Source organism: Pieris brassicae, chromosome 9 (assembly GCF_905147105.1).
Source record: "Pieris brassicae chromosome 9, ilPieBrab1.1, whole genome shotgun sequence".
Classification (NCBI taxonomy): domain Eukaryota; kingdom Metazoa; phylum Arthropoda; class Insecta; order Lepidoptera; family Pieridae; genus Pieris; species Pieris brassicae.
In genome coordinates this window covers 9215674-9229887 of record NC_059673.1, presented here as the reverse complement: position 1 = coordinate 9229887, position 14214 = coordinate 9215674, and the positions used below count along the sequence as shown (strand labels likewise).

Here is a 14214-nt window from a genome sequence, read left to right as displayed (position 1 = left end):
TTAATGGATAGCTTTATCAGTACCGCTAAATACTACAAGGTTTTATTTGATCTCTGTAGATGATTGATTTAAATAAAATAGTCTTCTGAAAACTGAACATTCTGTTCTGAATAATCCGTGTTACAGGCACTGTTTCCATTTCTTGAACCTCTTAAGTCATACGTCGTCTTTGCCGTCTTCGCGTTGGCGTCGTCGCCTCTTAGTCAGTCACTAGTAAAGCAATACGGGCAGACGCCTTACATAATGTTAACTGATAACAGCCTTACATTACTAGAAGCCTCTTGATTATATAGTCGTCTTTTTAAAAAGTTGTCTTTTGTTAGCTTGTTGGATGTGTAACAAAAGCAAAATTCTGCCTTATGCTCTTAAAAACGCTAGCTCTATACTAGTTATTTATAATTATTATTATATATATTATATGGTAAAAACCTTCTATAAATGGTTGCAGACTTACAAGTGTCGTGCTAAATGTATATCTCGTGCGGTAGTTACTGTTCGTTGACCCCATTCAATACCTGATAAATCGTCTTCACTCTTGACTGCTCTACAAATGGCTAACTCTATTCATGTTTAAACGACTGGCGGAGAATAACTTCAAGGAAACTATTAAATTGTATGTGATCGTTCAGGATCTCCGGTTAACATAAAATATATTTCTTTAGAACTCTCATATACCTTTTAGTGTGAAAAGTTATAGACAGACAGTAAGCATTTACAAAGTAACTGTCAAAGTCAATCTTCCGTAATTCGAAAATCGAATCTAAAGCTTGGCGTGTAAAGTTGAATAATTCTAAGAACGCTAACGCATAATGTCGCTAATTTAGGACAGCTTAAATCCCTCAACATACGATTCATAGAGCTTTTATTGTATTAAAATACGAGTTCAAGTGAGTTCAGAACTTTACCGTTTTTATTTGTCTATGAATAGGCCGGTATTATGCGATACGGTTATCGTTGACAGCCGACACTCGGCAGACCACATTGTTCTAGAATCTATTAATTTTAAGCTAAAAATACAATAATCTACCGTTTATTCCTTGTTTTATAACTCATGGTGTTTTCCTTCCCATAAGTTATTATAAAATCTACGTACTACTACACACATATATATACTTCACGTATATACGTGGAGTTAATTAAGAAATCTCGTGTATTGCTATTCTGATATGTATTTTAAATTATAGTTTTTAATTCAAATTAATTTTTATACTAAGATTTTCAGGTGAGTTGCGCAAATCACATGGAGACGTAAACTGTATTAATAATAGCTTCATATTGTGAAATTAAAAACTTAGCATAATGCAGAACAGAGGACTAGCGAGCAGGCGGGTCACTAAGAATTAAATGCTGTCAAACTTGGCGAATGCGTTGCCGGCCTTTAAAGGAGTGGTACGGTGGTGGTACTTAAACGCCCTTTAGTTGTATTAGTACTGAATTTGTGGAAGTTTGCGTAGAATTATATAAAATGGTTGTCTGTCTTTTATGTGTCTGAAATTTATACGATCGATAAGACAACATACAAAAAACAGATCACTAACGAAACAGGATTTTCGTTGTATTTACTTAAAGAAGCGTCATTACCACCCCAAAGGCGGTGTGGAGACAGTCCATTCACCCTGTATTTGCGGTTGGCCACCGGTGCAAAAGACACTATTACTGCTGTGGTATTTGTCGCATCTCATATAGGTGGGACAGCCTTCATGGCTTAGTTGGCGCACTTGCTCTATTAAAAAGCTTTGGTGCTATATCCCGATAGAAAACAAATAAATATTCGAGTCAAAAGGGCTAAGGGTCATGTACAAATACGGTACATTAGACTATTTTCACAAGCACAATTCAAGTCTCAATCTGTTTTTGATTCTTATCAATAGTTAAAAAATCATTAAGAATTCACGGTAATATTAAAACATATTTGTCTTTGTCGGTACTCCTATTTTTTATCATTACCTTTGTACAAAAGTGATCGGGACTGGTGAATAGCAAGAGTGGTATTAGCGCTTCAAACCAGATTCCTGTGTTATCGACGTTTAAAAATACACGTATGGCAACACAATGAAAGGCTTCAATGGTTTAGCATTCTAGAGATCTCCAGCATCCCACTAATACCGCCATTCAACGCCGATACAAAAGGATTTCCACTGTAATAGAAAATCTTTGTTTTACTATCGTTGTAGTCGGGAAAGCTTAGCTCTAATTAAAAATAGATAACTGTGTACTGGAACTTTTGTGATTGTGCTTGGTACTTGTTAGTACCGTGAAAAATTGTATCGATAACAACGTAAATCTAAACTTAAAAATAATATAATAGTAATGCTTATATTATATCAAAAGGAATGTCAGTAACAGCTAATATAGAATTCGGCAGTCTGCCTTTTTTGTACTTTTGTACACTCCATGTTCAGAAAGCCTTTAATCTAGATGCTTACATTACACACACACACAAATGTACGTACTCATACGTTTTCATCATTCGATAAAATCAAGTAAATCTAATTGTAAATCGGAAGTTAAGTAGGGTTGATCATAGAAAAGTAGGATTCATAGTTATTACCTCAAATTATCATAATTAGATTCCGCTCCCTCCTCCGCTTTCATGAGCATATACTTCGATAAAATCCCTCACGGTACAAGATATCTCAGGTATCTTGCAAAGCATTCCAACCCTCTTTTGCTATGATTAATGAAGCGAATGGAATGGTCGGCGGAAATGATACGAACTTACCGGAAAAACCCAGGCTACATAGGGGCTTTATCAAAACGTATATAAATCATTAGGTGTTAAAAACATTCAAAATAAAAATGCATTAAATGCTAAGCGATGATGAAATGGTAAAGGAATAATAATGTTTCATTGTTCAGTTTCATATAGAAAGTGAGCCTACTAAATCAAAAATGCTTTGTAAGAAATTTTTCATGAACAAAATTAACTGCAACAACAGAATGGTAATGTTTTTTTGTTGGTAATAATTAAAAACGTAATAGAAAATTAAAAGCAAAAGATAGTCTAGTTTATTTATAACAACCTACATGCTGTAATCGAAAGCCATGTATAGGAAATACCTAGCCATAGGTTCTGTTACAAATGAAAATGCATTTTTAATGAAATAATGTTATACTATTCATATTATCCCTACTTTTTATATTATTGGCCACCTTTGTCTTTTATACAGGCCTCATCTGTTAGGCCACGAATCTATGAATGTACGCATTGTTTCCAAGGGACATTTAGCCACTGCTCCACCTTACTCCAAAGATTTTTTAAGAGACTCATGTTGCCGTGTAGTTTAGGACAGGCCATGTCCTCTAAAACTAATCATAATTTGAAGTCTTCAGCTCTTATAAAGACCGGAATGTTGGTTTCAAGCCAGGCTTGGTTAGTTCATGCCTTGTGTCCAGGGACAGAATCCAGAATCCTGCTAGAAAGGTATATTGCTGCAAGGTTTCACAACATGATCCAAGACTGATACAAAATTTATTAAGATAATAAATTTTGGCTGAAGTTTTCACTCCTTTTTCACAAAAATTTAGTTTAGTGACTCATCAAAGCATCTCTTTACACCCCTTTCCATATTGTAATTTGAGAATGAACACTAAAAAATATGTGAAATGTCACAAAATCGAAATAAGTTTTCAATATAATATACGTGTTCCAAATTCAAAATAATGAAACAGTTGGAAAAAAAAGTTTTTACGTAACAGCATTTATGGCCAGACCAGTTACATTTACTATATTTTCATAGTGTTGAATCACAATAAACTTTATAACATCCTTCTAGAAGTATAGACTGTCGCTAACACGAATCGATATGAAAAACCGATAAAATGTTATACAATCCGCTGAATCGAGTTTTCCTTAACTCAATATGTACTCCGTTGTTTGCTTTTCGGCTCTTTATGAGCGTAATAAATACACTGTATCTATTGTACAAATCCATTTACTTACATAGTGTTCATGTTCAGTCAATGGTTTTATTTGGCCGACATTGATGATATACCTCTTTTATCATTACTTATTACACTCTTTAAATTAAAATACTCATATCCTTTTGTAAAATTAAACGACGTTAATAAGCAGCTTAAACTTTTTTAAATTATTCATTAATCTCTCAAACCAAAAATATATTAGATTTCGTAGCTGTAGAGTAGTGTAATGTATACATTTAGGGCAATACTGTGTAAGCTATATTAAAAAGGGAACACAGAAATCTTGCCTGATAGAGATATAAAATATCTCCTTTGAGAAATATATGTTGAGGTTTAATGCGTTTCCGGAATAAGATTTGGTCCATTCCCTCAGATTTTAAGATTATCCTCTGATTATATACCGATAATAGAATTTGGATCCAACAGATTATGTTTCCTAAATATTAAAAATTAATTGTTTCTTGTATTAGGTTTCTTATTTATCAGGATTAATATTGAGATGAATATAAATGCAGATTATCATCATTACATAACAGACAACCACTTCTCGGAATAGTTACAGTGAAGTTAGGATTACTTAATGTGAATAAAGTTGATGACTTTTCTAAGCTATATAATTATCAATTTGCGGCTCTAAATGAATGTTTGACGAAGTTAAGTATCGCCACCAACCTCCGAGTGGCATTGTTCCTTATTATGATAAAGTAATTAATTTGTACCGAAACTTGTTCATTTAAAGGGACTTTAAGGGGATCATTATTTATTCACTTCATTTCTTGACGAGTGATTACAATACGTTACCTATTTTCTTTGAAGTTAAATTGTGATCGTGGTTTGACATATACAAGACTTAGTGTAATTAAAAGATGTGCATTTACATGCTTTAAAGTATAATCATAAATTATATAAAAGTCCATGATAAAAATAGTGTAAACTGCTACAAAATGAGAGCTCTTAAACACTTATTTAAACCTCTGCCGGAATGGAGGGAAGGCTCTGACGAGAGGAATGCAATTTATGTGCGTGGCCTATTTACATTGATTTTATATGTACGCCGTGGCCCGTTGCCTGTTTTCCATCACGGGGAAATGATTTGCGCTTCAGATTCTTAAATAGAATTTATTCACTTCAATTTTATGAGATTGAATATAAAACCTTGAAATTTATTTCTTTTTCGCTTTCACAGGTTGTCAATCGTAAAGAAAACTCATCGACCTCTTCTATGTAAATTTGCTTAATGGAGCCGTATGTATTAAAAACACATATATGTTTACCCCAATATGAAGGAAAAACCATTATATAAAAGCATGTCTAAATTTGTTGCACTATAAATTTTAACTCTTTTTTTTATCGTTCTTTAAAAGTGACGTGTTTTGTGCTACGCGTAAAGCCTGTTTACTTTGCCTACGCGAAGCTTATGCTGTAAATGCCTCGTACGCAGCTTATTCGTTAATTTACAATATTAAACTTGTTGAAAATTGTATTTCGTAATATGTTTGTTCAAAAGCATATTGTCGATTATATTGACATGAATGCAAAATACTTAATTAAAACTCTTCAACGGGCCAATTTTAACTCCTCGTCAGCCCATTAATTTCATCATTAACATTAATATTCTCGTTACGGATTATGTATAGCTTTTTTATTTTGTCGTTACTGCATTTATCTTTTATATGATGTATAACAGTTTTCATATTTCATCACTTCCTTTTTTGCGACTGTTGCAAAATTAAGATGGTTAGTAAAAATCATTTAAGTAGCAACATCATCAATAAATAAATTAAATGTCTATGTCTATGCGTATACTTGTCTCTTAGAGCCTAAAAAAATATGCACAAACTTCCTAACAATTTGCTAAAGTCCTCTATTGTACTGTTTCTACTACCTCGCAATCTGCGTAAAAGTGATGGCGTGCGTTTCTGATGCCCAGAAGTAATCGGTATGAGCCTGGGTAAACGTGCTTGAGGAACTGCAAAAGTGTGGCAGTCTTAACAGCATTCTAAAGGCGTTATTATCATGAACGCGCAAGGCACCCTTGTGTAGAAGTTTTTACAGTAAGCCTTATAAATGATTTGATTTTAAAAATCTCTGATGATAAATTGGAAAAAAGTGAAAGTGAATTCGTCAGCTTCAGCAATTAAATCGAATGACAAGCATTGCCATAAGTTGGGCGTTTAATTTGAGAGTCCTCCTAACAATTGGAGGCTCGGAGAGTTCGTGACCTCGATAACAGACAAGTTTTAGACTGTTTCATGAATTAATTTCATAATCGCATTCACGTTCGGCTTATTTGAATTGTTTTGAGTTGATTTGACAGAATAAATGTTATTGTGTGACGTATATGTAGGACGTTAATTGTTTACCCAGATGGTTTGATACGTGGTAGTCTAGTACATGATTGACTTTTGAAGTTTTGTCGCGAGTGAAAATATACGAGCCCCGATGCAAAATAGTTCGTCTAGTATACAATTTTCTCATTGAGAATTTTTCTAACTTCATTATTTTTGTATATCTATATAAAATATTAAGCGGTTCTACTATCACATGTCCCGTTATTTATGCCATTTTTAATTATGAACCAATAAACTATTTTAGCTTTTTAAATTTATATATATCCTGTTTTAAACTTGAAGTTATAAGCAAAAGTGTTCGTCTATCGGTGAGTTTAATTTGTACAATTATGTTGTTGTAATTTAAATTTGTAAAAGTAATTGTGTCATTTGTCAAGTGAGACGGTATAAATTGTGAAAATATCTGGGTTTTTTTTCATTAGTTTTCAAATAACAATGGGTCGTGGCAAACCCGTGTGTTCGAAAGCGAATAGTTTGTGGGTTCGATGCTGGCAAATCAAGTTACCAAGTATCGAAAGACTTGATACTTACCAGGTCTACAGTCCGATCTATCATTCGCCGTTATAAAAGGAATAGAACGACTTCTTGTTTGAGGAAAACTGGTCGACAACGCACCACGACGGAAGTAGAAAACAGAATCCTGAAGAAAATGATCAAAAATAATCGTCGTGCTTGAGCTGGAGCTGGAACTCACGGTGCCAATGGAAGGACAGGTTTCACAAAGACATCTCAGTTGATACTTGCAAAAGAGTCCTTAAAAGAATGGGTTACGGATTTTACACCGCTAAGGAGAAACCTCTGTTGACTACTGTACAAAAGAAAAAGAGGTTGAAGTTTGCTCGCGTTCTCATTTAAATTGGACTTTCGACCAAATTTAAAGTGACAGTCGGCGATGAAAGGAAGAAAGTGATTCGGAACAAAAATGAGGCATTTCATACTGATTGCCTCAAACGCAAAGTGAAGTTTCCGGCGTCTCTTATGATATGGCATGTCTGCACAAGGTGTTTGTGGATGGTTCTATCAATGCTGCAGCATTAATAAAGGCAGGCATAACAACCTTTTTGAAGAGAATTTACTGCTCTCTATTCGGTCGCTTAAACATCAAGTTTCCTTCATTTTTTAACAGGATGGTGCCTCCTGCCAAACTGCAAGGACAACAAAAAGGTGGCTACTGGCGAAAAGCATCCCTCCAATCGAATGGTCATCTAACAGCCCCGGCTTGTTACCGATCGAAACCATGTGGTGGAAAATGAAAAATAGTTCTCCGTAAAAATCCATCAAGATCGAAGAGCGACTTAAAGGCTAAACTCTTGGCTGTCAGGGAGTCAATTACGCCTTAGGAGTGTGCAGCCTTGGTTGCAACCATGCCTCTTCGCATTAAAGCTGTCATTGAGAGCAAAGGCGACAACTAAGTGGTAGACGAATACGATTGCGTTGCTTTTTGAATATTTTTTTTTTAAATTTTATCTAATGTAAATTCATGAAAGAATTTCAGTTATGTAAAAGAAAACTTTAAAATGTTCCTCAAATTGTGGATACTTTTTATTAAACCTTATAAATATTTTACGCTTTGCACTTCTTTCGATACTAGACGGACTATTTTGCATCGGGGCTCGTAGTACATTATTCACATTTGTAGTTTTGTCTCGATTGAAAACATAATTGAATAAAAAAAAATTCAAACATTGTTTTCTTATACATTAAAATTTTCTACGACTTTCTCTTGTCAATTACAATTTAGAAGTTCAAATGCATTTTAGTTTATTTATTTTATTGTGTAAAAGTTTTATTAAATAAACATCTTATATGTATTTGGTTTCGGAGAGTACAAGTCGGTTGGTTTAATATATTAAAAACAATCTCCTTGTGTCTATAATATTTTCCCGCTCAACGGTAATACAGTTGATAGATTTTTCTTAACGAGTTTTTAATATGAAGCGCGTGTTCCTGCATGAATATTGTAGAAATATTTTTTCATCACTGAGGACCCGTTTTATCATTTTGTATTTTTATCACTTGTATTTTATAGGAAAATTGTTGCAATACGCTATATACTACTACTGTACTATTCTTATTCTTAACTTATAGGTTGTAATAAATCTTTAGATTTGTAAATAAAACTTGAAGTCGACATAAAGTGTAAATGCGTAACTCGCTTTAAGCCGTTAATAAAAATGAACTGCTGCAGAAGCCATTCTTATAATTAAGCGGAAGAAATGGTGTATTTTATCAAGGCAATAAACGTCGCCGTGCCAGCCTTCGTACCTTTTTCGCGGCAGAATTCCGAAATTTTAAACAAAACATCCATGGCGATAGAAGCTTAATTTGTCCTTATTCCTTTGGATTTCTTTAACAGTATGAACGGCTCATAAACATAACATACAACAATATTAATATAAATAGTTACGTAAGGAATACAATATTATATGTATGTATTTCGTTTAAAATTATAAAGGACAAGGTCTCTCAGAAAAAACATCTAATACATATCGATGATATTTTATAAGGGTGTATCGAACCAGCTCATTCCCTCGGGCATATCTTGAAGAAAATGTTTTTCCATAAGCACCTCTCCTTCATATAAAATTTATTTACTTTGAGTATTTTCCTGTTATTAACATTCGCTCGAACGGTGAACGAAAATATCGTGGGGAAACCGGCTTGCCTTAAACCCAAAAAGTCGACGGCATGTGTCAGGTACAGAAAGCTGATCACCTACTTGCCTATTAGATTAACAAATGATCATGAAACAGATACAAAAATCTGAGGCCCAAACCCTTTTAGGGTTGTAGCGCCATTGATTTATTTTTTATTTTCCTGTTATTAGATACTTATTTATTTATAACTAAACATTCAGCTATAAAAAGACAAAATAATCTTAAAATAGTACAAATTAAACTAAAGCATAAGTATGCTTTAGTTTAATGTCGAAAATGTAGTGTTAACGAGAAATCAACATATATGCCATATACGTATCCAGTTAAATAACGCGCATTTTTTGAGCATTAAATTTGCCTTAATAATTGCACCGTTGCAAGGTCAAACATTAAAGAGCAAAGCGAAATTGTTCAAAGCGGTAACAGATTGCAATATTCATCTAAAATGCGGAAGTCCTCGACGGGAGTGCACTCGAATCGTTGCCACGAGAAATACTGGAACGACTGTTTCGGATTTGTAGGTTACGCAATACTACTTGTAGTTTTATATTAACGTAGTTTTTGACCAAATATTAACTACACACCAAGAAATTTATCAATGTTAGCTTCCCATCAAGTATAAACAATGATGAAATAGGTGTCTCGAACCTCCTCCACTTAATTTATACATACAAATAAAACATGTCTATATTTAGCACTCCTGGGATGTAATATATGCATATGATATATTCAAAGGCCTTAATCTTGTACTGAATGCCCTTCTAACCATGCTTTAGTAATGTCACATTAATATCCGTCTGTAAGTGTACAGTTTATGAATGGAATTGATGAACCAAAAGCAATAGTTTTCTGAAACTGTAGGCGCCCTTGACTTAAGGGCACTTGACCCACTGCACGAGATATATTAACTGCGGAACATACTCGCTAGGGCTGATGTTTTTCTAGAATATTCTAAAAAGAGAGGAATGTATAGTAATGACTTAAAACAACATCTTTATGATAATCGTAATGTGTATAGTTTTCGTGATCTTGCAACCTAGTGGTAGCCCTAAAATAGGTTAACGAATGTGAAAAATAGTGTCAAGGAAGTTTTTAACGAGATTTATGTAAGGAAAGTGGAACAGCAATTACTTAGAAATGCAAACGTGCACTGCAATCATTTAATATATGCCGAGAAAAAGTATTAGCTCTAATACTGAGAACAGTTTTGACGGACGATTGATTGTGAAAAGTAATGTATTTTGTTTTATTAACGATAAAGCAGGTTGCTTACTGAATTTAATAAGGCTTACAAGGCATGAAATATTTGTATAGGTTAATGCAATGATACAAGGCAGTGTTGGCCTAGTGGCTTCAGTGTGCGACTCTCATCTCTGACGCCGTAGGTTCGAACCCCGGCTGTTCCAGACCAATGTATTTTCTTTCTATGTGCGCATTTAACATTCGGAATGGTGGAGGAAAACATCGTGAGGAAACCGGCTTACCTTATACCCAAAATGTCGACGGCGTGTGTCATCAACGCAGGTATATTAATAAATGATTATGAAACAGATACAGAAATCTGAAGCCCAGACCTAAAGAAAAGGTTGTAGCGCCACTATTTATTTTATTTTTATTTTAAATACAAAGATACATGTGTCAATTTGGGTTGTTTTTCATATCCTATACTAATTATTAATGATATTATAAATATGTAATGACAAATATTAGAATAACGTAAGCTCTTCTTCACGTTTGTACATTAAATCATCACTAAAGCTAAACACATAAATAATAAAAAGGTCGTATTTATTCTGCCTGCCTCTAATAAGCACCACCGACAGCACTTAAACCCTCGAATGATGTAATAAAGTGACAATCCCTTTTTGTTAACAAGCATTAAGCCTGCTAATATTAAATACAATTAGTTTGTACATCATTAATGATTAAAGGTCTGTAAAGTTTTGCACACTAGACCTCTTCATATACAAAAATAAAACACTCTTACGATGTTTCTTCTAAAATGTAGTTTTATGTATTAAAGTACAACTCATCATAGATTATTTATTTTCTACAGTATAAGTTACAATATATTTATTCCAAAATACATGATGTTTACGTTAAACATTAAATTTACGACAAATATTAAATGTAATTCCTTATCCCTTAATTTACTTAACTGGTATTAATGTTGATATAGTTTTTATGAACTTTCATCTTAATCGTGTTTAACCAAAGAATCACTTTTTTTAGTTTATTAGATTTTAATTTGTATTAATTAATTTGTGTAGTAAGGCTTTCTTTATAGTTAATTGAATCAGTGGTATGTAATTATGTTTTGACAAAGGTTATATTATGGTAATTGCTCGCTTGCTTCATCTGCGTGTTTGCTTAACAAACACTAGCCATACAGCTTCATTAAGTCATTATAAAATGCGGTTACTTTGGTATTTTTATCCTATACAAATATTATACCAGCAATAGTACCGATCGAATACACACCTTAAAGTGTGTCATCTCTTTCAGAATTGGAAAATCTCAATAGAGATATACGGCCGTCGTAATAGTCCTGGAGACCGTACTGAACTGTCCTGATTCGGATATGATTGAGGCACTTTCACGTAACTCGTTTATTGTCAGCACATCACCTACCTCTTTTTAAATTTAAATTACACACAGTGACCGTTATTCAATTACGGATCTACATTATCTCGATCTATGCCAAAATATTATAACTATCTAAGTTTGTAAGATGACAGTTTCACCGCAATCAAACTGAGCTAAACCATCTCCAATCAGCTCGGTTTAGTTTGAGTACATCGCACGCTGTTTACTATCGCTGATCAAAGATAGAATATTCTGAGCTTTCAACTTCGCGGATAGATTCAATTACATTTCAACATGGAAAAACTTTAAACTTAATTTATGGATATGATCGATTTAAGATTTATTATTAATATCTTCACATGTTCATACGTTATGGTTAAGTACTAGTTATGATGGTGCTTAAGCGTAACTTTCAAAGAATGGATTCATTTCCTACTAACATATTTTGCTCGAACGTGAAACGTATTACGATATACGTGAGAAAAACCGCTGACGTTTGTGCGTCACAGAAGACTTGTCAACTACATATACAAAAATAGTAAAAATTATACTAAATAACTTATATTTCGTATAGGTTTATTCATGCTTTTGTTGTTATATAACAAATATTCTCATTATATACTAGCCTATTTATATGTACAATTGTGGTACTCGCATGTTTATAACATTTGTAAAAGAAAATATGATTTATAGTACGCTCGCATGTTCGCTACGGTGTACTTACGTTTATACAGAAATGCCTAATGATGTCATCTCGCCAGTCGTAAAAAGAGGGCTTTGAATTTGATGAGACATTCCTGCCGATATGAATGTATCAAAGAAAATACTTACATTCACGTTTCCTTTAAATTAGAAAGCAAAGGAAGTAGTAAGCCTATAATGAGGGACTCTGTCCCTTATCTTATATATACAATTCTGGCAGACCACATAACAGAGGTATAATTGAGGTTTTTTTAAAGTACTAACGTACAATTTAGCTTTCATTTTATACATTCCTTTGCTCGTCTAATTATATTAATATTTAATTGTACACAATTCTTGCTCCATATAAAGCATGCTTTACGTAAACCCTTAAATACAATACGATATGTAAGGTATTTGAAATGTAATGCGTTAAAGGATTAGAAACATCGAGATTCGGTCACATTTAGAAAAGCCGTAGCAGTCGTTTCCTTGACCGCATGTATTAAAGTTAAAGCCCTAGTAATCAGAGATATTAAACGCAATATTTCATATCAAAGCTACTTGGATAAAGCTCAGGGGGAATTAGGGCGAGTGGTTTGGTCCAAGTGAAATGAAAACTCCAACTTCTAAACTCAAGTGTTTGTTATTACGTGTTTTCTCTGATGTCGTTCACAAATATTTTCAATTTTCCTTTTATGAATGTTAATATAATGTTAAGCTCTCTTGATAATTTTTTTTGTGATATTTCGTCTTGTGAAAATAGTAAAGGTACCTGGTATTAAATGAAGACTACGGCAAATGGGCCAAATTAAATGGATAAGTGGGTCGTTGTTGCTTTATGTTGGTTCTAGGGACAGCCCCAAAAGTCACAATCTATGTAATAGAACCTACAACATTATATGTAGTTTATGGCATTTTAAACCAATGTTAGATGTTCCGACGGAATTAATACACATGAATATAATACGCCAAAGTTTGGAGTATGTAAACAAACTCAAATGAAAACACATTTGAGCCCAATTATTAGCTACGTATTTGTGTCAGCGTCACGCCACAAAATAAACATTTTCAGCATACATTTCTTTGATAAGTGAGCCGAGAGCTCTCAGTCATCTTACGAAAACTGATTTTCTGAGGAAAAGTGTCATATTCAGGCCCTTTTGAATCTGTCAGCAGAAAGCGTTTGAAAATATGTCTAATAACTGTATAAGATGTTCGCGCTTAAAGCGCTTTTTTATCATATGCTAAAGTAGCTTTATACCGAAGAGTACCGATTGATGTAAATGTACCGTGTTTTTTACACCGAACTATATTTTTTTTGTTTTTAACTATAGCTTTAAAAAGTTTATATATATTCAAACGTATACCGTAGATTTACTGTCTTTTTTTCTTACAATATTTGCGTATTTGCAAAAAGTGTTATGCACGGCAAAGCTCTTTACATCTACACTGGACGTTGTATTTACATAACTTGAAAGCGCTGCTTTTGCTAAAATTGAAAGAAATTGGGGCGTCATTTTATCTGTGTGAGAAAATAAACCGCCTATTGTCTTTGCCGGCCATTGTTGTTTGGAATGGAAGCCTCTCGGCTGAAGAATTGTTATATTGCATCACTTCATATTAAACAAGTCATTATTAAAATGTAATTTAATTTTACATAATTGTCGGTTTAATTTAAAAGTTTTCAATATGCCAGACATTGTTAAAAATTATCAATGTTATATCAACTAGTAATCATTTTTTTATGGTTTTCGTAAAACAATCATTGCTAAACGGGCCGTTGGTCGTTTGGCATTAAATATATATAAATTGTCTGACATATTAAATTAAAACCCCGAACAAAACATGTGTTTAAAAATAAACAGATTCTTTAGATGTACAAAGAAAGGTTATTGTACAAAATTGTAATGGTTAATATTTTTGTTCCAGGCATAATTACGACACGATGATAACCGAAGGTTAGTAATTTCGAATGCTCTTGATGACGTCTATACTTAATAAATGCATGAATA

General features: G+C 33.3%; 1 protein-coding gene across 14 annotated transcripts in view; it reads left to right on the top strand.

The window, feature by feature from the left end:
- The window catches only part of LOC123714553, a 70587-nt gene that overhangs the window by 37290 nt on the left and 19083 nt on the right, over positions 1-14214 (top strand). For 4 of the 14 annotated variants that reach the window (XM_045668860.1, XM_045668854.1, XM_045668855.1 and 1 more), the window contains one exon: positions 14132-14160. The exons of 9 other annotated variants lie outside the window; for them this stretch is intronic. The gene's annotated coding sequence lies outside the window, so the exon portion shown is untranslated. Of the gene's footprint in view, positions 1-5110; positions 5170-14131; positions 14161-14214 lie in introns of all 14 variants that reach the window. One more of the 14 variants, XM_045668853.1, reaches the window with a different exon arrangement.